Genomic DNA, 27,799 nt, shown 5'->3' with positions numbered 1-27,799 from the left:
TTAACAAGTCTGTGAGGTCAAAATGCTCACTATACCCCTTGATAAATTCTGTCATGAGTGTAGTTTCCACAATGCGGTCACTTATGGGGGTTTCCATTGTATTGGTAAACTAGGGGCACTGCAAATGAGACATGGCACCTAAAAACTATTCCAGCAAAATCTGCTTTACATACACCCAGTCTTGCTCCTTTTCTTCCGTGCCCAAACATCAATTTACACCCACATGTGGGGCATTTCTGTGCTCCGGAGAAATTGCATAACAAGTCACTTCTTGTAAATGCGTTAATTTAGCGGCTAAATGAATGTATCATTGAAAAAAAATGAAATGTCTAAATTTCACCTCCATGTTGTTTTAATTCCAGTGAAATGCTTAAAGGGTGAACAAACATCCCAAATGCTGTTTTGATATATTTGAGGGGTGTAGGTTTGTAAATGGTGTAATTTATGGGGGTTTCTAATATATAAATAGGCCTTCATAACCCCACATCAGAACTGAAGGTAAATCAGTTGTTACATTCGAAAGTCTTGTAATGTCAAAAAAATAAATCAAAGGACGATTGAAAGACAATGCCGATATAAAGCAGAGATATAGTAGATAATATGTATTCATGTACTTTGGTGGTATGACTTATGAAAAACAGAGCATTTCACATTTTGAAAATTGCAATTTTTTTTTTTTTTTTTTATTAATAAATATAAAATTATTAATCAATGGTTACCACTAACATGAAGTAGAATGTGTCATTCCGTATAAAATGACATCAGTTTTGAAAAATGAGGTTGTATCCTTAAGGGGTTAAAAGGTTAAAATATGATCTAAATTATTTTATGATGAAACTTAACGAAAACTTTAGAAGAATGTGTCATTGGGTCAAGGACTTAGCAGCAGTAGTGGTAGAGAAAAAAAGTAAAATCTTGTTATCTAAAACCAAGACTTCCAGATCAATTTATTGTTAACGTTTAGAGATGAGCGAGTAGGTGTTTGATCCAATACTATGGTATTCGAAATACTCGTACTCGATCGAACACTACTAGCTGTTCGAAGTTTAAGGTTCGATGCAGAACCAGCATTGATTGGCAGAATGCTATACATTCTGCCAATCAACTGGTTTTTCTCTTACCTTTAGAAATCTTCTCCGTGCAGCGTCCCCGCGGCGTTTTCCGGCCGGAGTTCACCCTGCCTAGGCATCCGGCCTAGGCAGAGCCGACTGCACATGCGCGGGCATGCCCTCGCATGCACAGTTGGCACTGCCTAGGCCCCGATGCATAGGCAGAGTGAATTCCAGACGGAAGAAGACGCAGGGACACTTGGCCGGGAGAAGACTTCAAGGAGAATCCAGCCCGACCGTCACTCGTGGACTTGGTAAGTATAATTTTATCGAATGTTGGGTACCCCTGAAACGAGCATTTTCCCCCATAGACTATAATGGGGTTTGAAAGCCATTCGAACAGTTGAACAGTGAGCGGCTGTTCAAATCGGATTTCGAACCTCGGACATTTTAGTGTTCGTTCATCTCTATTAACGTTATAACCAAAATATCTTGAGAAATAGAAAAACGGACATTGTAATCCTCACACTATACACAGGAGAATCTAGACCCATGAACTTGAGCCCACACCTCTAATATCACATTTAGTAGGTAGAAATGTTTGTTTCTGCAGACAAATGAAGTATATAAAACGCAAATAAGAAAATTCTCAGAGTACTCACAGAGGAAGACGATCACGGGGATAATGGACATCGCACCAAGATTGTACGAACCATCTTCTAAGTCAGTGGCAAGTAATATAGAAGGAGACGGCTGTACAGACTGATGTGGAGACAGGCGGACTATATATGTACAGAAGGAAGTAATATGTATCACTTGTGTAAGCAGGAAATCTACAAGGTTCCTGTGGTCAGTGATTGTGAGATTTGGGTTAGACTTCTGTCATAGCAGATCCCATAGCTCTTAAAGGAGTTATTGAAATATACTAAAAATATATTTAATTTAAAAAAAAAATAAAAAAAAAATTACCTATTCATTCTTTCAGTCACACAGGTTTCATGACCAGTCAATATTCCCTGACATATTTTCAGATTGTTTTGGCACATGCAGATTTGAGGGCCTATACTTTTCTTTTTTTTTTTTTTTTTTTTGGGGGGGGTATTCAAATATTTTTTATCTTTTTCAGCGATGAACAGGACTTTAATTTTAAGTCTTTTTTTATTTTTTATACTTTTTTTCTTACTTTTTTAAAATTATGTCAATAAAAAAGGGGAAACATTTAACACTTTTTTTGTGTTTGTCAAATTGCTTGAATTTTCTTTTTTTTTTTTTTAATTTTGCCATCCATTACAGTCATTTTTATCAAACTGACACATATTAGTGATTTGATGGTAGATGTGGGTATGAAAGCAATTAGGCCGGGTGCAAACGGAGGAATTTGGTCCGGAATTTTAGGCGGCAGATTCCGGACCAAAAACTGGCTATCAGTGCTCCGGCATCTAGTCGTGAAATTCCGCTCCGAGTTAGGCCCAAATGAATGCGCCTAGTCGGGAGGGAGGTGTCATGAGGCGAATCCGCCTGAAGAATGAGCATGTCGATTCTTTTTTTCCTGCTCATGGAAAAAAGAAATGACCATCACCCATTGAATTCAATGGGAGGTGGTTTTTTGGACCAGAATCTGAGGCGGCCTCTGCGTCAAATTCTAGTCCAAGATACCCCCTGTGAACCCGACCTAATAGTAGTTGTTTTGTTCTTTTACTTTTTTTACACATTGTGCCCCTGGGGGGTATTTTACTTTTTTTTTTATTACTAATTTCCCCTTTAACTGCGGCTGATCAAATACAAATTGTACTTTGTAATGCGTGAAGGGGTTAAACATACTTTTGTACTGAAGAGACAATTTGGACAAGGGGTAACATTTTCTTATTATGGAGCATTGGTGTTAATTTGAACAATATACTGTAAGCCTTTCTCTGTATACACAGGTGCACTGCAGCGTATATGTAATCCTAGATATACATCACACAGTAGTACAGTAGTAGTGGTGGACGTGGTACTTGTAGTGTCTCCTTCTCTAATGTAAGAAAATGAATCTTCGTTATTTCAGTATTTATTATTTTTTGGTTACTATGTAAGCGCTGTCTGTACAGTAAGTAAATGAGTGGAGAGAAGTAGGACAGGCGACAGACATAAGGAGGGCGAGGAGGAGACAAGTACGACTACTTCTAACAGTAAGGATGTGGCAGACAAGAGCTGAACTACTTCTGGCCTCGGTGGCAGCGCCAGTAGCCGCAGAATGATGGTGACGTCTATGTTTCTTCTATTATCTATCAGGACATCTAATTCGAGGAGAACATAGAATATGCCAACTAAGCGAGGAGGAAATATACAAGGTTTCTGTGGTCGGAGATTCTCAGACTCAGGTAGGTTTGTGTCACAGCTTGTCACGGAGGGTTTAAAGGGGAAACTGTAAACTCTCTAAGAATATACAATGGCCGGTGTCTGACTATAAACGCAGTGACCCAATGGAGGAGCCTGAGGATGAGAGTTGTAGTTGGTCTCGGTTGAGTTCACCAAACCTCCAACACTCCTCAAGGCTGATGTAGTGGATGTTGTGGCAGTAGCGGCTTCTACCATGGCCACTGTATGGTGAGATCTCTTGTCCGGTGGTGGTCAGAGTGTCCTTAATGGTGTAAAGAATAAAAGCAACAATCTTTATAAAGATGAAGGCACAGGTGAAGATACTACTGGGATAAAGCAAAAGTCTCCCTGGGCTCAATATTTCTCTATTATTATTATTATTATTATTATTATTATTATTATTATTATTATTATTATTATTATTATTTTGCTTAACATTTATATTGTTGTATAATATCGATTTGTTATTAGGATTCACTACTAGATATTGTATCCTCCCTCTTCCATTTGCAGTCATTTCTAATTGTTTTTACATCATCTAATTTATTACATAGTAATTAAGTTTAATTCTTTGTATTTCCATTTATGTATTCTTTTCACTAAAACATTTGGAAATATTTAGGGGTTTAAATAGATTTTTACGAATTTCCGAAGTTGCACTGGTCTTATATAGACAGGTGGGTGCCTTCCCACAATTCTGTCTCTGAGCTCCTTGGACAGTTCCTTTGACCTCATGATTCTCATTTGCATTGACATGCACTGTGAGCTTTCCTAATCAAGTCCAATCTGTTTAATAAAATACAGCTGGACTCCATTGAAGGAGTAGAACCATCTCAAGGAGCATCAGAAGTAAATGGAGAGCATGTGAGTTACATATGAGTGTCACAGCAAAGGGTCTGAATACTTATGACCATGTGATATTTCTATATATTTCTGATATTTGTCTTTTTTAATAAATTTGCCAAAATATCTACATTCCTGTTTTTTGGGGTTTTTTTCCTGTCAAGATGGGGCTGAGTGTACATTAATAAGAAATAAAATGAACTTTTTTGATTTTTGCAAATGGCTGCAATGAAACAAAGAGTGAAAAATTTAAAGGGGTCTGAATACTTTCTGCACCCACTGTATATTGAGTGTCTATACAGCAGAATACAATACAGTCTTTCATTATAGGCCTATATTAGAAGTTGTTCTTGGCATACACATCTGATGTCACCTGCAGATGAGAACAGAGCCTTATAGCTGGTGTTGGTCACCTGCACAGATTGTTTACAGGATAGATGTTGGAAAATGTCATAGGAACAGTAGAAAGTAAAGCTGGCCGTAAACCTAAGACAGAAACTTGTTTAACCACTTCCAGACCGCCCATGGACTATATACGTCCGGGAAGTGGTTGCCTAGTTCTGACAGGACGTACCTGTACGTCCAAGTCAGAACACAGCAGCTGCACGGAGATCGTGTAGCTGCTTTCACTAGGAGCTGGCTGTAACTTCAGCCGGAGGTCCCAGAGAAATAGCAGGGAAGATTTATTACCTCCTCTGCTATCTCGATCGCTGTGTATACAGCGCTCAATGAGCGCTGTGTACACAGCTATGGACGCAGCCATAATTCAGCTGCCCTCTGACCCGGAAGACACGTGATCCGCTGGGAGCAGTGTCCTGCCAGAGCTGCTGGGTCCTACAGGACCCCAGGTCAGCTCTGCATACTGTGTATACAGCTTGCAGCAGGCTGGATTTCTCCTGCAACTGAGGTTAAATGTACCAGCCCCAGTTATAGGAGAAATCAGCCTCAAGTACAAAAAGAAGTGATCAGATGTCCCCAAAGGTCTGTTATCACCTTATGGGGACACAATCTGGGAAAAAAATAAAATAAAATTATAATAAAAAAAGTTTTAAAAAAATGTAAATAAAATAATAATAAAAAATAAATAATATGCTAATAAAACGCTGTTATTAAAGGTTATAGCCCCACCCCCGACGACACCATACAAAATAAAAATTACCGTAATGGAGAGGAAAAACTATATTATAAAGTTTTTCAGTGACACTTTGTGTTATTAAAAAAAAAAAAAAAAAAAAAAATTATAAATTGAAAACCAGACACAATTTCCCTCCTATTTTGTTTATATTTTCCTGGATATAAAAAAAATTTAAACACATTTGAAAATAAAAATAACAAAAATAAAGCCCTATGTGTCCCCGAAAAAAGACGCAAAAATTAGTTGACTAAGACATACGAGAAAAATTTTACAGACCTCAAAACCGCACATACAAAATAAACCTAAAATGTGTCTGGTCCTGGACCACAAATTGGCCTGGTACTGAAGTGGTTAAAGGGATTCTATCATTGGAATCCCTTTTTGAACTAAGACCACATTGGAATAGACATAAGAAAGGCTATTCCTCTACCTTTATTATTTGGATCCGCACCACTGCTCCGGTATTATTTTGTTATTTCACCGTATGCTAATGAGTCTGCAGAAAGCACAGGGGGCGGCCCCTGCTCTGTCCGAAGACTCTCCAGCGACGCCTCTGTCTTCTTCTCCCAACTGTCTCTTCGCTACGTCATTGGCTGCGTTTTCAGCCAGCAGAGCCAAATGCACATGTCAGTTTGACCATTTTCCAGTGGCCGAATGGACGCTCATGTAAAAGGCCACAGTTAAATGGTTGAATGGCTGCGTCATCAGCCGAAAGAGCTGACTGCGAAGAGTTAGAAGAGTTAGAAGAGTTGCAGGATTCAGAGTTAAACAACGCTGAAATGAGATGTTGGAGAAGGATTGTAGAGCAAATTCCATTTTACTCTGTCTTGTCAAGGAAATATGACGTTTGTCTACCTGTGTGAGGATTGCATAGATGTCATGTGGTGTGTATACCACAATGGGGTGGTCTAGGACAATGTCTGAGTTTTTCTCAAGCAGGGCCTGTACGAAGAGTACAACCCTTACACAAGAGGGCGTTCCCCTTGCGACAGTATCCAAACGTGCACAATAATATGCCACAGGACACTTTCTATCTACATGTTGTTGTGTGAGAATTGAAAGGGCTTCTGATAGTCAGGCAGGCCTAGGGCAGGTGCACTGACTCCTGCTCCTATCTCTGCTTGTCAAACAGGTTTTACAAGCACATTCACAATTTATCTGATCCATGGCTTACAATATGACACCCGAGCCAAACAGGTATGTAACTGAGCATGGGGGGTTGGCACCTGCAGTTCTCTTACCACTTTGGTCCGTTCATCTGAAAGATGTTTGGTACCTTGGCTCAGACAATGACCTAAAAACACCACCTTTTGCTTACAAAATTACAGCTTGTCTTTACTGGCCTTACAACCGTTCTGGTAGAGGAAACACAGCAGGTTCATGGTAGCAGCTTCACATGTCTGTTTATCTGTGGCACAAAGAAGAAACATTATCAACATATCGCAACAATCATCATCATCAGAGGGAGGGTTCCAGGTATTCATGATTCAAAAACTTCACTTAATTACCCATAAAACATTTGTCTAATCTTCTCATACTCTGGCTGTTTCTGACAGTGGATGGAAGTGAGCCCTCTCCTCCCCCATATCCAGTCATACTCACACTGTCACTTCCACTGTCACCTCTTTACTCTTTTAGTATATACCATAGTTCAGGTGATGATAACAGACAAAAAAATGAATTCACATAATATTGTACAAAACATAATCACAAATGACACAAACTATCTCCAAAAAGTGATTACTCACAATGCAGCCGCTTCTAGATAGATAACAGTGCCTCACTTAAGATATTCAGGGCAGTACAATACTTCAACTGCCCTTAGGACACTGTATCCAAATCAGCAGCTACACAATAGGGCTTCTGATACATACAATTACAGCTCTGCAAGGCTCATCCTATGTTTATTTAGTATCTAAATCACTCCTGACATAGTAACCTGTCCCTGATAGACAAACACCCTGCCTATATCACCCATATATTCTACTGGAGTACATACAAAACCTACTGAGGATTGTGAGCTAAAACATAATCACAACATCATATTCACTTATATCCTTATCCATACATTGGCATCATACCTTATTTTTCATTTAACAATGGGTTAACCCTTTTTATCCAAATCATTTTTCTTTGGAGACAACAGATATTATACCTAGACTACAAACCATGTTGACACAGACACAGGCCAGAGTTCACTCTGTAATTTGACTATTCTGTGTTTTCCTATACACGCTGATAAAAAAAGATAGTCAACTAATGCTTGGTTTTTCTACTACATGACAAGAATATAATTTAAGCAAACAGTCAATACTGTCACAGCCTGGCTGACTGGTCTAAAGATTAATGTATTTCACTAAAATATATAACTTTTATTATTTGCCACTTAGGCTAAAAACGTCTAAACACATTACAACATAAACACCCTTATAGGTTAAAGTTGCACAGCTAAATATGCTGACGTGCCCTCCCTTAGGACAATTCACAATATTTGCACTATGTGGGTGATAAGGTGCCGTTCACACATAGATGTTAAGTTGCACAGCTAAATATGTTAACGTGCCCTCCCTTAGGACAATTCATTGTATTTGCACTATGTGGATGATAAGGTGCCGTTCACACATAGATGTCTACCCACATCGATTGTTCAAGGGATTAAGGTATCCTCAGCTAATAACTGTGTAAGCCGTGCACACTGAATAACCCTTGGGTGGCTAATCAAATAAGATCAAAAGGTGCTATACAGAGATAGTGTGGAGCAAACGATACTTCCTCTGTCCTAATTGAACTCTGCCTTATATCTGTGTGATAGCAGCCTCATAGCATTGTTTCCCTATTAGTGGAGTGGGACTATTATTTAACAATACAACAATTCGTTACACTGTACTAAACAGCAGCAGTCTCGGCAGTGTCAGCTGTATCAACACTATCTTTAAACTCCTATAGCCACTAGACACCCCTTAGAAGCTGGATCCTGATACACAGACCCTAGTGCTGCCGGAGTGCTAGCTAGGATACAAACAGACTATCTATACAATTATGCTCTACGCGTTACGCCTGTACTGAAACAGGCTCATCAGGAGCTAGATATATGATGTATAAAAGATAAAGCAATATAATCAGACATTCTATGTATTGGGGCACACCATCGGTGCCTCAAGAATTGCAGTTTTTACTGCACACCGATTATATTGCTTTATCTTTTATACATCATATATCTAGCTCCTGATGAGCCTGTTTCAGTACAGGCGTAACGCGTAGAGCATAATTGTATAGATAGTCTGTTTGTATCCTAGCTAACACTCCGGCAGCACTAGGGTCTGTGTATCAGGATCCAGCTTCTAAGGGGTGTCTAGTGGCTATAGGAGTTTAAAGATAGTGTTGATACAGCTGACACTGCCGAGACTGCTGCTGTTTAGTACAGTGTAACGAATTGTTGTATTGTTAAATAATAGTCCCACTCCACTAATAGGGAAACAATGCTATGAGTCTGCTATCACACAGATATAAGGCAGAGTTCAATTAGGACAGAGGAAGTATCGTTTGCTCCACACTATCTCTGTATAGCACCTTTTGATCTTATTTGATTAGCCACCCAAGGGTTATTCAGTGTGCACGGCTTACACAGTTATTAGCTGAGGATACCTTAATCCCTTGAACAATCGATGTGGGTAGACATCTATGTGTGAACGGCACCTTATCATCCACATAGTGCAAATACAATGAATTGTCCTAAGGGAGGGCACGTTAACATATTTAGCTGTGCAACTTAACATCTATGTGTGAACGGCACCTTATCACCCACATAGTGCAAATATTGTGAATTGTCCTAAGGGAGGGCACGTCAGCATATTTAGCTGTGCAACTTTAACCTATAAGGGTGTTTATGTTGTAATGTGTTTAGACGTTTTTAGCCTAAGTGGCAAATAATAAAAGTTATATATTTTAGTGAAATACATTAATCTTTAGACCAGTCAGCCAGGCTGTGACAATACTGAAATAGTGGTTGTACTATACCCCTGTGAAGAAACAGTCAATACTGACACAAAAATTACATATTAATATTTTTTGTGCAATTTTTTAAATATTTCCATGGCAAACCCCACTCTTCTAATTACCACAGATGTTCAGAACCTCTTAAACTACTGTATATTTGAGGTTGCCTTAAGGGCCAACTGCCAGACTTTTAACATTTTCTTTATGAGATTCCAATCAAAGTTTTTACCACTGTAAAACATCACAATATTCTTACACAAGGCTTAAAAGTCAAATACTGGCATAGCTAAAAACAGCTTACACTATCCAATTACAAATTAAACCATATATGCATAATGTTCCATGCATTATACCAGTGGTGTTACAATCTATCACTTATAGCTGACATCTTAGTTACCTGCCTTGTCTCAACCTCTCCCCCTCCCCTTTCTTGCTAATCTCTATCAAAGCATGTATACCTCTGCTGTAGATAAGAGGGACACTGTGGCTGGAGAGCTTGACCTTCATTGTGAGTTATCCTGACCTCGACCAGGGACAGGCAGGCAGCTTCTAGATTGTCTTTTTTTTACTGTCACTTCACTTAGGACACCAGCAGTCTGTGGCCAAGTGTCCTTGTTTTCTACAATTAAAATACTTTCGAGTTCCCCTCTATTCCTGTATCTGTCCTGCATAATCTAATCTCCATTGGTCCCAAAATTTACTATCAAACAGTCTCGTCTTAGGAACCTTAGGAATCTTTGCTCTTTTGCTAATCCCTGATGTGCAAGTTTCTGGCTTAGTGCTCAGGGAAAAAAACCTCATTCGGTTTCCACAGACTCAACTTTCTGTCTGTGTCCCTTTATCGAACACCCCTGAATCTTTGCACGTACTTGCGCAGATTCTACTCAGTCCTTAGTGCTACTACTCGGGTCTCATTCGACCCTGACCATCCAGGCACGGCTTGAGGCTAGTGTTCCAAAACAAGGACTTTTCAATCACTCAGTACTTCTACTTTTGCAACTTTAGGGATTAAGGATGGAGAATGACTCTCCCTTTCTGTTCTGCCTTATACACTTTAACAGTCGACAAAGAATGAGGTCTAACATTTCCCACCCCGCTACAGACAACATACTCTTTAGGTTCTTCCATACTATATAACATGGCATCAATTGTTATAAAATACGCAGCACTAACCTTACTCATCGACACACAGGATCCGGGACACGTAGGAACTCAGATTAGTTGTTTGGCAAGACAAGGGCTTACCTTACAGCGCTGTTTTATTTATCTGAGGACCTCCAGGTTCGTCTACAAAATCGGTTGGTGAATGGATCAGTACACTATCGGCTGCACATCAAACGATCATCGATGCCCTCACATTGAGCGCCAATTTCTGTTAGGGGCACAAGACCCCTGAGTTATGTTGTCGTAGTTCTAATTGATCAGGAACAGGTTGACGAGCTTGGGAAACATACAGACAGATAGCAGTGTATCATATCCAGTATGTTTCAGTTTATTATAACAGAAGGAAAGGCTTATATAGCATTACAGTCACATCCAGGCTGTAAGGTATTTGTCCTTATTTGGTCACGTTCTTAGTTTCTTACAGTTTGAAACCCTAGTTTAACCACTTTGCCTAGCTTGAACCAGTACGTGCTTATCTCTTTGAAGTTGATTGATCCTTGTATACAGCTTCAACACGTACACAATTCTTCACAGCACATAGTTTCTTAGTTTTAACCAGTTTAACCAGCTACTTGTGTAACAAACAGCTAATTTCTGAGAGACAGAGAGAGCAGTCTCGATCCCCAAACCTGTCTGTCACATACACAATTTTTCAAAAGATATTTTAACCCTTCACAACAGTAAGTAAACCGCCATTTTCTTGTGGCCTGTGGGCATGCGCAGTCGGCTCTGCCCTAGGCCCAAAGCCTAGAAGTTTGACCGCCCGCGCCGGAAGAAGTCACGTGAAGAGGCCTTTCCTGAAGAAGATGGAGGCAGCACTGGAGAGTTCTCTCGCAGCATTGGGGACGCTGGGGCCAGCCCCAGTGCGGAGAGAGAACTCATTTGCATACCACCGAAAACCGGGATTTACACCGAACAGCGGCGCAGAGAAGACATCTAAAGGTAGGAGAAGAATAGCCTTTCTTAAGGCTATTTATAGTTCCAATAGCCCCATACACAGTACAATTCTAATAATTCAGGTGTGTGGAGAGAAGAATAAGCCACCTCCTGACACCTTTGGCAGCATGGTATCCCTTCTGAATATGAAATAACTGGGCATGTTAGAACCCAACAAACTGATTCTTCTATACCACGATGTCTTTGGTTGGAGAATTGGAACACCACCAGTCCATTATACACATTAGATAGTCTTGTCCAGTCAAAATACCATTCAGCATGTTTGGCTTACATTACTCTATTGGCACCTCAGGGCAGCGACCACGTGATACAGAACTAAACTATCGGGAATCAGTCTGCAGTGTCCATAAGAATTGTAGAAGGTCACATTGTATTTAATGCATATCCTTGCTCCTCAAGTTATCTATTCATCCATCAAGATTAAGGATAGTGACACTGGATGATCTACAGACTTGGACATTAGACAATTACACCTCACTGGGTACAGAATAAGAACCTGATAGCTTAGACCAATTATATATTTTGGACCAAGACAGAAGAGTTTCCTTGGAAGACTAATGTTCTACATAATACATTCGTGTTGTAGATCCATCATGTTCAATTTATGTTCTTTTACGTATAACTCTGTACCAAGATATTTCCATTGTGAAGAAAAAGAATCTTCTTGTATTCAGTATTGTCACTCAATAGCTAGATGACAAATCTTATCCTAAAGACCCTAATATCTTGGTAACACAGGCACCAAATGGGAAGCAGAAAAAGCATTTTATTCACATGAACCCCGGCTATCTGTGTGTGCTTATAGTTCAATAAGGATTATGCTGATAACAAACTCCTATTAACCCCTATGTACATGTATGTCCTGCTGCATGTGGCTAAATATGGCGTCTGCGCTGAAGCTTAGCGGACACACTAGCTACAGGATCGGGAACATCTATGTTTGGGATTATAGAGTAATGGCCTCTGGAATTGTGGAAGATTATTGGACTTCTCTGACAACATTCTCCAATTCATTCCCGTCTTCTGGTCTCTTTACTTCTTCGAATCCACAGACTTCACTCTTTAGGTGATGGCAAAGAATACCAATACCTAGAATAACTACCAGTCCAGATATTATCAGCCGTATATTATTTATCAGCGTATAATTCTGGTCTCCATCTGAAACGAAAAAATAAATGAGAATGTATAACAAATTTCTTTTCTTTATCCTCATATATGTGAGTCTAGTGGTGGTGACTCCAAGACAAGCAGACATATGTTCTGATATCTCCGGCTCCATGTCCAGCTGATATTGACTCACTAAGGGCCCCTTCACACGATGTAAGCGCTCGGCTCATTCTGAGCCGTACACGTGAGCGCTTCTAAACAGTTCCCATTCACTTCAATGGGAGTGCGCGTGAAGCCGGCTTCACGCGTGATACTAGATATACAGATCTTGGTGAAATGAAATCAGGTGAGGGTTTTATTCTGAACATGAGGACAAATTCACAACTATTAGGATTGGGCAGCCATAACATAGACGACTATAGCTGATATATTCTTAGGCCAGTCTTAATTCATTCCCCGACAGGTACAAGAATCCCCAGAATTACTAAAAGGCTCCGAAATATAAAAACAAAAAACTTAAGAGTCTTCAGTAGTTGATACCTTTTTTAATGGCTAACTACAGTAATAATGATGACAGATTACAACGTTTCGAAGCTCTCAAAAAAGCCATAAAAGACATTCTCCGAACTGATAAGAACATTGCAAACTGATGAATTGTTTAGTTGTATAACCAATAACCGTCTTCGCCCCTCCCTCCTAGAATTCTATTCCTATGTGTCCCTCTGTACACAAATGGGCATCCTTCAGAAATTGTTTTTAGATATATCTGAAGAAGAAGTCGAGAGCTTCGAGACATTGTAATCTGTCATCATTATTAATTAGCCATTAAAAAAGGTATCATCTACTGAAGACCCTCAAGCTTTTTGTTTTTATATTTCCTACCCACTGGCTAATACGGTACAAAACCAAACATTTTCCTTATACTAAAAGGCTCCAGACTCTTAATAAATCTTGTACATGTAGATGAGCCTGAACTCAAGTCTACGGCAGTCAGGAGCTGGTGCAGGTTTCTGGTATAGTTCGCAACAGGTTTCTTGGTGTAAATTATAGTAAATCTGATGAAATGGGGGGCCCCGGCCCGAATAGATTCCTGCCCTGCTCTGCCTATTGTCTTAAAAAAGTGGCAAGTGGGTGTAGGAGCTGACATGTGTCATTGTGTGACAATGGCACATTTTGGCCACTTTCTAGGATCACCCAGTAAGTAAATCGGAGCCACATTGGGGAATGTGATTTATATTTGCTGCATATCAGGTGAGGTCAGAGATTAGAGATGAGCGAACACTAAAATGTTCGAGGTTCGAAATTCGATTCGAACAGCCGCTCACTGTTCATGTGTTCGAACGGGTTTCGAACCCCATTATAGTCTATGGGGAACATATACTCGTTAAGGGGGAAACCCAAATCCGTGTCTGGAGGGTCACCAAGTCCACTATGACACCCCAGGAAATGATGCCAACACCTCTGGAATGACACTGGGACAGCAGGGGAAGCATGTCTGGGGGCATCTAACACACCAAAGACCCTCTATTACCCCAACATCACAGCCTAACAACTACACACTTTACCCACTCAATACCACCTCTCAGACAGTAGGAAAACACCTTGAAACATGTGTATTTGGCACTTGCAGTGAGGAGAGATTGTCAACAGCAGTGAATTTGGCCCTTGTAGTAAGTTGAGGTTGGCACCAACATTTGTTTTGAAAATCAGGGTGGATTGAGCCTCTAACCAGCAGAGTTTGGGCAAATTCATGGTGGAGGGAGCTTCTAAACAGCCCATTTTGGGCAAATTCATGGTGGAGGGAGCCTCTAAAAACCCCAGTTTGGACCAATTCATGGTGGAGGGAGCCTCTAAACAGCCAAGTTTGGGCAAATTCATGGAGGAGGGAGCCTCTAAAAACCCCAGTTTGGGCAAATTCATGGTGGAGGGAGCCTCTAAAACCCCCAGTTTGGACCAGTTTATGGTGGAGGGAGCCTCTAAAAACCCCAGTTTGGACCAATTCATGGTGGAGGGAGCCTCTAACCAGCCCAGTTTGGACCAATTCATGGTGGAGGGAGCCTCTAAAAACCCCAGTTTGGCCAAATTCATAGTGGAGGGAGCCTCTAACCAGTCCAGTTTGGACCAATTCATGGTGGATTGAGCCTCTAAACAGCCAAGTTTTGGGAAATTCATGGTGAAGGGAGCCTCTAAAAACCCCAGTTTGGGCAAATTCATGGTGGAGGGAGCCTCTAACCAGCAGAGTTGGGGGAAATCAGGGTGGAGAGAGCCTCTAACCAGCAGAGTTGTGGGAAATCAGGGTGGAGGGAGCCTCTAACCAGCAGAGTTGTGGGAAATCAGGGTGGAGGGAGCCTAGTATTAGCAGAATTGTGCAATGCTTATGGTGGATGAGTATGAGGATGCGGAGGAATTGGAGAGGTTGAGCAAAGACATGGAGTTTCATGTTGTGGTGCTTTACACAGGTGGGCACAAAAATGAAGGCTCTATCCAGTGGTGGTTCATTTTTATCAAAGAGAGCCGGTCGGCACTCTCAGCTGACAGACGGGTGCGCTTGTCAGTGATGATGCCACCGGCTGCACTGAACACCCTCTCAGGACGCTGGCGGCAGGACAGGACAGAACCTCCAAGGCATATAGGGCAAGTTCAAGCCACAGGTCCAACTTCGACACCCAATACGTGTAGGGCGCAGAGGGATCGGAGAGGACAGGGCTGTGGTCAGAAAGGTATTCCCGCAACATGCGCCTATACTTCTCATGCCTGGTGACACTAGGACCCTCCATGGCGGCACTTTGGCGAGGGGGTGCCATCAAGGTGTCCCAGACCTTAGACAGTGTGCCCCTTGTTTGTGTGGACCGGTGAGAACTTGGTCGCCTACTGGAGGAACTGCCCTCCCTGCCGCCAACGTCACATGCTGGAAACATCTCCATCATATTCTGCACCAATTGCTTGTGGCAAGCATTGATGCGATTGGCCCTCCCCTCTACCAGAATAAAAGAGGAGATGTTGTTTTTATACCGGGGGTCAAGGATAGCAAAGATCCAGTACTGGTTGTCCTCCATGATTTTGACAATACGCTTGTCGGTTGTAAAGCACCCCAACATGAACTCAGCCATGTCTGCCACAGTGTTAGTTGGCATGACTCCTCTGGCCCCACCGGAAAGTTCAATCTCCATTTCCTCCTCATCCTCCATGTCTACCCATCCACGCTGCAACAATGGGATGATTCGAAGTTGCCCGGAAGCCTCCTGTATCACCATCACATCATCGGACAACTCTTCTTCCTCCTCCTTTAAACGCGATGAAGCGGACAGATGTGTGGACCTACTCTCCAGCTGTGACGGATCGGATGCTATCCCTGACTCCTCTGTGTGATCTGAGTTATCCCTGATGTCAATCCGGGATTCTCTCAGAACACACAAGAGCGGGATTGTAAGGCTCACCATCGCATCCTCAGAGCTCACCCTCCTTGTGGACTCCTCAAACACCCATAGGATGTCACAAAGGTCTCTCATCCATGGCCACTCATGGATGAGAAACTGAGGCAGCTGACTTTGTGGCACCCTAGGGTTTTGTAGCTGGTATTCCATCAAAGGTCTCTGCTGCTCAACCACTCTATTCAACATCTGAAACGTTGAGTTCCAGCGTGTGGGGACGTCACACAAAAGCCGGTGTTGTGGCACATGCAGGCGTTGCTGGAGAGATTTTAAGCTAGCAGCGGCTACTGTCGACTTGCGAAAGTGGGCGCACATGCGCTGCACTTTCACCAGTAGCTCTGGAACATTGGGGTAGCTCTTTAGGAAACGTTGCACCACTAGGTTGAAGACGTGGGCCAGGCATGGAACATGTTGGAGTCCGGCAAGCTCCAGAGCTGCTACCAGGTTCCGGCCGTTATCACAAACGACTATGCCTGGGCCCAGGTGCAGCAGCTCAAACCATATTGCCATCTCATCGAGGAGGGCATCCCTCACCTCGGAGGCAGTGTGCTGTCTGTCCCCCAAGCTGATCAACTTCAGCACGGCCTGCTGACGTCTACCAATGCCAGTGCTGCAACGTTTCCAACTCGTAGCTGGGGTCAATCTAACAGTGGAGGAGGAGGCGGTGGCGGAGGAGGAGGAGGGGGGTGTTCTTCTCGTGTCCCTGCCAGGAATGTTAGGCGGGGAGACGAGGTACACCGGGCCAGTTTGGGAAGCAGTCCCAGCCTCAACTACATTCACCCAGTGTGCCGTCAGTGAAATGTAGCGTCCCTGTCCGCATGCACTTGTCCACGCGTCGGTGGTCAAGTGGACCTTTGTGCAAAGCGCGGAAGTAAGGACCCGCCTGATGTTGAGTGACACGTGCTGGTGCAAGGCGGGGACGGCACACCGGGAGAAGTAGTGACGGCTAGGAACGGCATAGCGAGGTGCCGCAGTTGCCATCAGGTCCAGGAAGGTGGGAGTTTCAACAAGCCGGAACGCCAACATCTCCTGGGCCAGCAGTTTAGCGATGTTGGTGTTCAAAGCTTGCGCGTGTGGGTGGTTAGCGGTGTATTTCTGCCACTGCTCCAATGTCTGAGAGATGGTGGGTTGTTGTAAAGAAGCGCCTGATGGTGCCTTTGATGGTGCAGGAGAAGGAGATAAGACAGGAACAGGGGAGGATGAGGAAGAAGTCAACAAAGTGGCGGAGGCAGATGAAGTGGTGTCCTGGCTCGTCCTCTGGAGTGCATCGCCAGCACAGTCAGCAGTGGCAGTGGCAGAGGCAGAGGCAGTGGCGTGAACGGCAGGCGGCCTTTGTCCTGCTGTTGCTGCCTGCCACTGATTCCAGTGCTTGGATTCCAAATGACGGCGCATTGAAGTGGTGGACAGGTTGCTCTTCTCAGAGCCCCTAATCAATTTCGAGAGGCAAATTGTGCAGACAACACTATATCTGTCCTCGGCGCATTCCTTGAAAAAACTCCACACCTTCGAGAAACGTGCCCTCGAGGTGGGAGTTTTTCGGGGCTGGGTACGAACTGGAACATCTTGGGAGATTCCGGGTGTGGCCTGGCTTCGCCTAAGCTGCTGACCTCTGCCTCTGCCTCTAGCTACCCTTTTTGGTGCTGCACCTGCCTCAACATCCACACTACTTTCCCCGCTTGACATCCCCCCTGTCCAGGTCGGGTCAGTGTCCTCATCATCTACCACTTCCTCTTCCAACTCCTGTCTCATCGCCTCCTCCCGCACAATGCGCATGTCAACTGGATGCCCTGACGGCAACTGCGTCACATCGTCGTCGATGAGGGTGGGTTGCTGGTCATCCACCACCAAATCGAACAGAGATGGAGGAGACTCTAGTGTTTGAGCATCTGGACACAGATGCTCCTCTGTTAGGTTCGTGGAATCGCGACGTGGAGGGGCAGGTTGAGGGACAATGAAAGGAGCGGAGAACAGCTCTGGGGAGCAGGGACAGTTGGGGTTATTGTTCTGTGAAGCTTGGGAATTTTGGGAGGAAGGAGGACAAGACTGTTGGGTAATAGGAGGAGAGGAGGCAGAGCCTGACTGGCTGCTGGACAATGTGCTGTAAGCGTTATCCGACAGCCATTGCAAGACCTGTTCCTGGTTCTCGGGCCTACTAAGTTTTGTACCCTGCAGTTTAGTTAATGTGGCAAGTAACCCTGGCACTGTGGAGCGGCGCAATGCTTGCTGCCCCACAGGAGTAGGCACGGGACGCCCTGTGGCTTCACTGCTACCTTGCTCCCCAGAACCATTCCCCCGACCTCGCCCACGGCCTCGTCCACGTCCCTTTCCGGGAGCCTTGCGCATTTTGAATTCCCAGTCAGAAACTGGCACTATATGGCAGTAGCAGGACTTGAAGGTATTTGTAACCCCAATATATTTATTGAATTCCCAGTCAGAAACTGGCACTATATGGCAGTAGCAAGAAATGAGGGTATTTGCAACCCCAATATATTCTTTGAATTCCCAGTCAGAAACTGGCACTATATGGCAGTAGCAAGAAAGGAGGGTATTTGTAACCCCAATATATTCTTTGAATTCCCAGTCAGAAACTGGCACTATATGGCAGTGGCAGGACTTGAAGGTATTTGTAACCCCAATATATTCTTGGAATTCCCAGTCAGACAATGGCACTATATGGCAGTAGCAAGAAATGAGGGTATTTGTAACCCCAATATATTCTTTGAATTCCCAATCAGAAACTGGCACTATATGGCAGTAGCAAGAAATGAGGGTATTTGTAACCCCAATATATTCTTTGAATTCCCAGTCAGAAACTGGCACTATGTGGCAGTAGCAGGACTTGAAGGTATTTGTAACCCCAATATATTCTTTGAATTCCCAGTCAGAAACTGGCACTATATGGCAATGGCAGGACTTGAAGGTATTTGTAACCCCAATATATTCTTTGAATTCCCAGTCAGACAATGGCACTATATGGCAGTAGCAAAAATAGTGGGTGTATATAGCCCCAATTCTATTGCTAGGGGACTTGCAGGGTATTTCTGGGGTGAAGGTGGGGGGGCACACCGTTGGAACGGGGATCGGGGGTATATATAGGGTATACGGGAATACACTGTCAGTGTATTCCATTCAGGATCCTGGGAAAGCTGGGTTGCGGCGATTGAGCCCGTCAGTGCCACGTTACACTGACAAGCTTCTCCCTGGAATTTAGCTCTTACAAGAGCTGTTGGTTGTCTTCTCCTTCCTATCTAGCCTGTCCCTGCCTACCCAGAATCTAAGCCCTAGCTAACTGGACGGAAACCTCCGTCCCCGGTGAATTGCAAGCTCAGAATGACGCGAACCTGGGCGTCGCTGTTCTTTTAAATTAGAGGTCACATGTTTTCGGCAGCCAATGGGTTTTTCCTACTTTTTTCAACGTCACCGGTGTCGTAGTTCCTGTCCCACCTACCCTGCGCTGTTATTGGAGCAAAAAAGGCGCCAGGGAAGGTGGGAGGGGAATCGAGTAATGGCGCACTTTACCACGCGGTGTTCGATTCCATTCGAACATGCCGAACAGCCTAATATCCGATCGAACATGAGTTCGATAGCACACTGTTCGCTCATCTCTATCAGAGATATATGGAGAGGACAGGTATATACTCACTGTATATCTGCACATGTAACTCTTCGCTCACTTTCTTCACTCTGTTGTCTTTAGTTCTCACTGCACAGGAATAATTCCCAGAATCCTCCAGCTTAGCAGACAGAACATATTTATTAGATGATAGAAATCCCCGGACTTCTTGTCCATCTCTGTAGAAAGCAAACTGCAGTTCTGTGGTCTGTCTGTGTGGACTAAGCCTCGTGTCACATGTCAGGGTCATGTTGTCACCTTCTGTCATCATGGATGGGGTCAGTCTTATCTCTGACCTGGAGAACAGATCTGTAGGTGAAGATAATGGAATTGAATTAATAGGGTATATGGTACTCATAATACACTCTAACATTCTTTTTTATAATACACTAGAGGGAGGACCCGGCTTCGCTCGGGTATATTACATTTTATGTTTGTGTAGTGGCCCCATAAGAAATGTCCAATTTTGCACTGGTGTATTCTGTATGTGATTTGTGTGTATGTCCATAAGCGTCATGTGATTGTGTGTATCTCATTTTGGATATCAATGAAAAACCTATGATCAGTTGTTATGGATACCTGGAGTAAAGCTGTATCTAATCCTTCCCCGTGTAGTACTGTGTTTAGACTCAAGTATCTAATCCTTGTTGGTGTGGTACTGTTTGCAGATGCACATATCTAATCCTCCGGCGTGTGGTACTGTGTGCAGATGTGTGTATCTAATCCTCCCCTGTGTGGCATTGTGTGAAGAGGCACGTATCTAATCCTCCGGTAAGTGAAACTGTGTGCAGACGTGCATATCTAATCTTACGGCATGTGGTACTATGTGCAGATGCGCGTATCTAATCTTCTGGCGTTGTGGTACCGTGTGCAGACAGGTGTATCTAATCCTCTGACGTGAGGTACTTTGTGCAGATGCGCGTATCTAATCCTCCCCAGTGTGGTACTGTGTGCTGAGACGTGTATCTAATTATCTGGCAAGTGGTACTGTGTGCAGAGGCATGTATCTAATCCTCCAAAGTGTGGTACTGTGTGAAGAGGCGCGTATCTAATCCTACGGCGTGTGGAACTGTGTGTAGACACGCGTATCTAATCCTACAGCATGTGGCACTGTATGCAGACGCATGTATCTAATCCTATAGCGTGTACAACTGTGTGAAGACGTGCGTATCTCATCGTCTGGCATGTGAAACTGTAAGCAGACGTGTGTATCTAATCCTACGGCATGTAGTACTGTGTGCAGACGTGCTTATCTAATCCTCTGGTGTGTGGAACTTTGTGCAGATGTGCGTATCTAATCCTCCCTTGTGTGGTATTGTGTGAAAAGGCGCGTATCTAACCCTACGGCGTGTGTAACTGTGTGTAGACGCGTGTATCCAATCCTACGGCATGTGGTACTGTGTGCAGATGTGCGTATCTAATCCTCTGGCGTGTGTTACTGAGTGCTGAGACGCGTATCTAATTCTCTGGCTTGTGGTACTGTGTGCAGCGGCATATATCTAATCCTCCAAAGTGTGGTACTGTGTGCAGACACACGTATCTAATCCTCCCCTGTGTGGTATTGTGTGAAGAGGCACATATCTAATCCTGAGGCATGTGGTATTTTGTGCAGACGCGCGTATCTAATCCTCCCCGTGTTGTACTGTGTGCTTAGACACGTATCTAATTCTCTGGCTTGTGGTACTGTGTGCAGACACACGTATCTAATCCTCACCTGTGTGGTATTGTGTTAAGAGGCACGTATCTAATCCTGCGGCATGTGGAACTGTGTGTAGACGCGCGTATCTAATCCTACGGCATGTGTTACTGTGTGCAGACGCGTATATCTAATCCTCTGGCGTGGGGTACTGTGTGCAGACGCACGTATCTAATCCTCCCTGTGTGGTACTGTGTGCTGAGACGTGTATCTAATTCTCTGGCTTGTGGTACTGTGTGCAGAGGCATGTATCTAATCCTCCAAAGTGTGGTACTGTATTCAGGCACACGTATTTAATCCTCCCGTGTGGTATTGTGGGAAGAGGCGTGTATCTAATCCTATTGCGTGTGGAACTGTATGTAGACGCGCGTATCTAATCCTACGGCATGTGGTACTGTGTGCAGACGCACGTATCTAATCCTCTGGCGTGTGGTACTGTGTGCAGATGTGTGTATCTAATCCTCTGGCATGTGGTACTGTGTGCAGATGTGCGTATCTAATCCTCTCCTGTGTGGTACTGTGTGCAGATGCGCATATCTAATCCTCTGGCATGTGGTACTATGTGCAGATGAGCGTATCTAATCCTCCCCCGTGTGGTACTGTGTGCTGAGACGCACATCTAATTCTCTGACTTGTGGTACTGTGTGCAGAGGCATGTATCTAATCCTCCAAAGTGTGGTACTGTGTGAACACACGTATCTAATCCTCCCCTGTGTGGTATTGTTTGAAGAGGCGTGTATCTAATACTACGGCGTGGGGAACTGTGTGTAGACACACATATCTAATCCTGCGGCATGTGGTACTGTGTGCAGATGTGCATATCTTATGCTCTGGTGTGTGGAACTGTGTGTAGACACGTGTATCTAATCCTATGGCGTGTACAACTGTCTGCAGACGCGCGTATCTAATCCTCTGGAGTGTGGAACTGTGTGTAGACACGCGTATCTAATCTGACAACATGTGGTACTGTGTGCAGACGTGCATATCTTATGCTCTGGTGTGTGGAACTGTGTGCAGATGCGTGTATCCAATCCTTTGGCATGTGGTACTGTGTGCAGATGCATGTATCCAATCCCCGGGGTGTGGTACTTTGTGCAGACGCGTGTATCTAATCCTTCGGCATGTGGAACTGTGTGTAGACGCACGTATCAAATCCTTCAGTGTGTGGAACTGTGTGCAGAAGTGCGTATTTAATCCTCTGGTTTGTGGGACTGTGTGCAGACGCGTGTATCTAATCTTCTGGAGTGTAACACTGTGTGCTGATCTGTGTATCTAATCCTCTGATGCGTGTATCTCAGTTTGGATATCAGTGTTGGGTTGTGTATGTGGAGTGACTGTGTGTATTGCAGTTGGAATATCAGTGAAAGACTTGCAGGTTTGTATTGGCTAAGGGGGGGGGGCACTGTGTTTGGAATGCTGTATCTCAGCAACGGTACGTCCGAGTGAGTTGGAGTCTCATCTTAAACCTTCCCGGATACCTGAAGTATCTCTGTACCAAATTTGGTGAAGATCGGTCCAGCCGTTTGGTTCGCATTAGAGCACAGACAGACAGACAGACAGACAGACAGACAGAAATTCATTTTTATAATATAGGGAGATATATATGAGTGTGTATTCACACAGGAATCTCCACCTCTCAATAGTGGTCTCACCAACTCAATGGCCTGCAATTTAAGACCCAGTACCTTTCCCACCATGGAATTGTAAGAAATGGCGTGCTATTGGTGTATCCCGTTTTTTCAAGACATCGCATACGTGCTCTCTGATCTTCCTCCTCAACTGCTTCCTCATCTTACCCATATAACTAAAGACTTTGTGTTTGAGCTCAATGTGAATAAATTGGGTCTCAATTTTATGTCAGAGATAGATGGGGATTCATTGACCTTCTTAGACCTCCGGCTGTTAAAGGGATCCTATCATTCACACACTATTTATTCTAGGTACCATGTTGGAATAGACTTTAGAAAGGCTATTCGTCTCCTACCTTTCCTTTTCTTCTCTTCTCTGTGCTGCTGTTCACAAGAAAAATGGCCGCTTCCTCAGTATTGTTAGTGGCCATTTTCTCGTGGCCGGCGGGCATGTGCAGTCGAGGTACAGATTAGAATAAGTGGGGGCCACTGGGGTCTCCATGGTTGTACCCCTCAGCTGGTGGAAGGTCTATCCCTCAAAAATGAACACGTTTTATTTCCAAAATAAACTTGAGGATTTTCATTACCAAGTTGTTATGTGGTGGCATCTGAACCCCCCTAGACCTCAGGTAATAATCCACCGTCCTATACCCTTGGTGATGAGGTAGAGATGAGTAAAGAGCCTCAACATCTAGACTGGCAAAAACACATCTTGATCGAGCTTTATCCTCCTCAATCTTATTCAGGACATCCATTGTGTCCCTAGCATAAGATGTCAATCCCAGAAAAGAAGGGCCTCAAGATGTTATCTAAATAAACACTTATGTTCTAAGTTGAACTCTTAATCTAAGACACTATTGGATGTCGTCTTAGAGGGGGTCACCCCCTTATGTATTTTTGGTAATATGTAAAAGGATGTCAGTACTGGATGTTGGAGCAAGAGATACTCCTTCTCATGTTTATCAATAAGACCCATCTCCAAATCTTCGTCCAAGATGATTTTAAATTCAGCTTTAAATTTCCCAATACTGTCTCTGGGGCTCCCTTTATAACACAGCTCATCTTTAAGCAAATTCCAGCAAACTTCAATATATTGGGACTTATCTAGTGCCAGTACGGTACCACCCTTATCTTGCAGTTTCAATACAAGATTTTGCTCTAAGCTAAGTAGTGGCAAGAGAAAGACACATGGCAGGTGAGTTCCCTGCAGAATAGCAGGAGGTTCTTTTAGACGTCATCAGGAGTGGGAGGTGACTCAGAAGTTGTGTGGGTGTGGCCAATGGAGATTGGTCTGTGAGATTCCATGGGAGGGGCTTAGCTCTATATAAGGGTGCAACAGCGCTCAGTCTGGTACGGCCGGCAGGAGCGGTCACGCTGCTACCATACTCTGCAAGTACAATAAAAACAGTGCTTTTCACTGCTAGTTTGAGAGCACCTGATGAATCTAATAGAGGAAACATGTAGGCATATCCACCTTGGCAGTTTAGTCAGATTTATATGTCAATTCCAGCGCTGAAGTGGCTTATACCCATTTATTCTGGGATCTTGTCTCCTTTCATAGCCCTGTTGGCGTGGCATTAGGCCAGTAGTCTCAGGACAGGAGGGGATACATTGTTCCTAGTAGCATTAGGCCAGTAGTCTCAGGACAGGGGGGGATATATTGTTCCTAGTGGCATTAGGCCAGTAGCCTCAGGACAGGAGGGGATACATTGTTCCTACAAGACTCTATACATTTTATTCTATGGGTTGCCGCTTCAGAGGTGTAAGTGACATGTACACTTGTTTGGGGGAGTCCAGGAGGATTGAGGATGAGAGTTAGAATTACCATGACTCGGATATATGCTGGACACATACATGCCTGTTATATACGGCTGTGACTGGGCAGTATTAGTGGGACTTTTTGGTTTTCCCTTCCAGTTACTTATTTTATATTTCTTTTCAATAAAAGTGAAGTTTTATATTTCAATCAGTGTCTCCAATCCATCCTTTTCAGTGAATATCATTTATCTTTTGGTGCAATGATATTTCTCTTGTAGCTCCAAAGAGCTAATTTACATATTGACATGAACGGCCATATCTTGGCAGTAGAGGCAGCCATTAACAAGAGGGAAACACCATTGTATTCAGGTGACCCTAGTCTATCTGCTGGTTGATATGTTGGTTTTGTGGATGGGCTCCCTTTAAATCCAACTCGACAAAAATTCTCACGTTAACCATTTATTTTAAGGAATCTACAACATGTCATGTGGATTTTTTTTTACTGAACCTACAGAATAAAGAATACATAGGTCACAAGGGTTGGGGCCAACCACGGTATATATGTGTCTATATTCACTATGGCCATGGGTCAGTGCAATTCTCCTAAATCAAATAAAGGAGAATTTAAAGAGCAATCAGCAAAAAACACAAGTGGAGAATCTGCCGTAGCCTAAACATTATATTCTATAGGGGACATTGTAGGGACAGAAAAGTAACCTGAAGATTCAGGGCTCTAATGAAAATCTGTGATAAGGCTTCTAAACCTGTCCTCCATTTTGTCTCCTCTGGTCAGTGACTATCCGGCTGCATTGTCATCACGTGTGGGCAGGTAGTAATACTGAGCAGAGCCGATGTTACTGCCCTATAACCATACCTCCCAACTTTTGAAGAACCGAAAGAGGGACAAAATGTGCGCATAGCGCGCCGCGGCAAATTTAGCCCCACCCACTTTTGTGTTGACTCCGCCCACTCGTTAATTTTTCATGTGCCCGCACACAGTATAATCCTCCTACAGTCACCCGTAAATTATATGTCCCCCCTCTATCTCTCCCCCAGTTTCATATACACCCTTCATCTGCCCCCAGTTTCATGTCCCTCTTCCATCTCTGCCCCCAGATTCATGTCCTCTCCATCTCTGCCCCCAGATTCATGTCCCACATCTCTGCCCCCAGATTCATGTCCCCCATCTCTGCCCCCAGTTTCATGTCCCTCTTCCATCTCTGCCCCCAGATTCATGTCCTCTCCATCTCTGCCCCCAGATTCATGTCCCACATCTCTGCCCCCAGATTCATGTCCCACATCTCTGCCCCCAGATTCATATCCCCCATCTCTTCCCCCAGATTCATGTCCCCCCATCTCTGCCCCCAGATTCATGTCCCCTCCATCTCTGCCCCCAGATTCATGTCCACTCCATCTCTGCCCCCAGATTCATGTCCACTCCATCTCTGCCCCCAGATTCATGTCCCCACATCTCTGCCCCCAGATTCATGTCCCACATCTCTGCCCCCAGATTCATGTCCCACATCTCTGCCCCCAGATTCATGTCCCCATCTCTGCCCGCAGATTCATGTACTCTCCATCTCTGCCCCCAGTGTCATGCCGTCCTCTCCATCTCTGCCCCCAGTGTCATGCCGTCCTCTCCTTCATCTGCCCCCAGATTCACGTTCTACCTCCACATTAAACTTACCTTCTCCTCCGCTCCCTCGCCGCTCTCTGCCTCTCTCGCTGACACATGCGGCTGAAGGAAGGAGCTGACACAGGTCAGCTCCTCGCTTCCCTGCTGCCCGCCTCTCTCCCTGACACATGCGGCTGAAGCTGCTCGCGTGCTCGCTTCGCCACTGCGTCTCTGTCTCGCTGACACATGCGGCTGAAGCGAGGAGCTGACCTGTGTCAGCTCCTCGCTTCGCTGCTGCCGCCGGCTCCTGGCTTGTACATCGCATCTACAAGCCAGGAGCCGACGGCGGCAGCAGCGAAGCGAGGAGCTGACACAGGTCAGCTCCTCGCTTCAGCCGCATGTGTCAGCGAGAGAGAGACGCAGCGGCGAAGCGAGCACGCGAGCAGCTTCAGCCGCATGTGTCAGGAAGAGAGGCGGGCAGCGGCAAAGTGAGGAGCTGACCTGTGTCAGCTCCTTGCTTCAGCCGCATATGTGTTCAACTCAGATCTGTGTCCTCTGGACGCAGATCTGAGTTGAAATCGGGACATACCTCCCTCCAACCGGGACCGCGGGACATGTCACCCAAATCGTGACTGTCCCGCAGAAATCGGGACGGTTGGGAGGTATGCTATAACATGTCATGTGACCTTAGTCCAACAATGTTATGTTACATGTAAAGAATAAGATTTACCTCTGATGGGGACGGAGGATGGGGCAGACTCAGCCTCAAGTCCAGATATCATGTATAGTAGTTGCTCACATCTGTATCTCCCAGTTACCAGTGGTCTTGTGAGATATAATCGTCCGTCTTCTGAGTCCTGTATTAATTTGCCATCTTTATAGAATCTTGTCCATCCTACAGAATACTCAGGACGACTGCGACATCTCAGGTATGGGATAGATCCATCATATATAAGAGGAGCCTGCAGGATGACCCGGCCTGGAATATATAGTAGAATAACATAATAGCACAGGAGGAACTCCGGAAATATCCACCTAGTGTAATACTGATAGAATCCACAAGTAATGGTTAGGGAGCATGGGGTCTATACATATACACATCTGTTTAAAGGGGTTTTGTGGGGTTTAACAAAAATTGGGATAGTTCAGAAATATCTGTGCGATGGGGCCAACATCTTTCCAGAACTCCCACAGAAGTGAATCAGTTGATTTTAAAGATAGGTGGGAGATCCAGAGATTGGATTTGTATTTATCAAACACTTATGGCATATTCATGTCTTTTATGAGCAAAAACTTTTAAGGCTTGGTTCACACTAGTGCTCTGTTACCGTATGCATGGGGAAGAAAAACCCTGAAACATCATTAATGGGCCATAAAAGGCTGAAGAGCCTGCCCATCAGTGCAGATCCTGGGAGGAGAGGAAGTGAAAGGATCTAACCTGACGAT

The 27,799-nt window shown here is 44.2% G+C and overlaps 1 pseudogene; it reads right to left on the bottom strand.

Moving 5' to 3' along the window:
* Positions 1–27,799, bottom strand: part of LOC142214606 (Fc receptor-like protein 5) — a 184,956-nt pseudogene that overhangs the window by 35,097 nt on the left and 122,060 nt on the right.

The sequence above is a fragment of the Leptodactylus fuscus genome, chromosome 7, assembly GCF_031893055.1.
Source record: "Leptodactylus fuscus isolate aLepFus1 chromosome 7, aLepFus1.hap2, whole genome shotgun sequence".
NCBI lineage: Eukaryota > Metazoa > Chordata > Amphibia > Anura > Leptodactylidae > Leptodactylus > Leptodactylus fuscus.
This window is presented reverse-complemented; position numbering and strand designations above follow the sequence as displayed.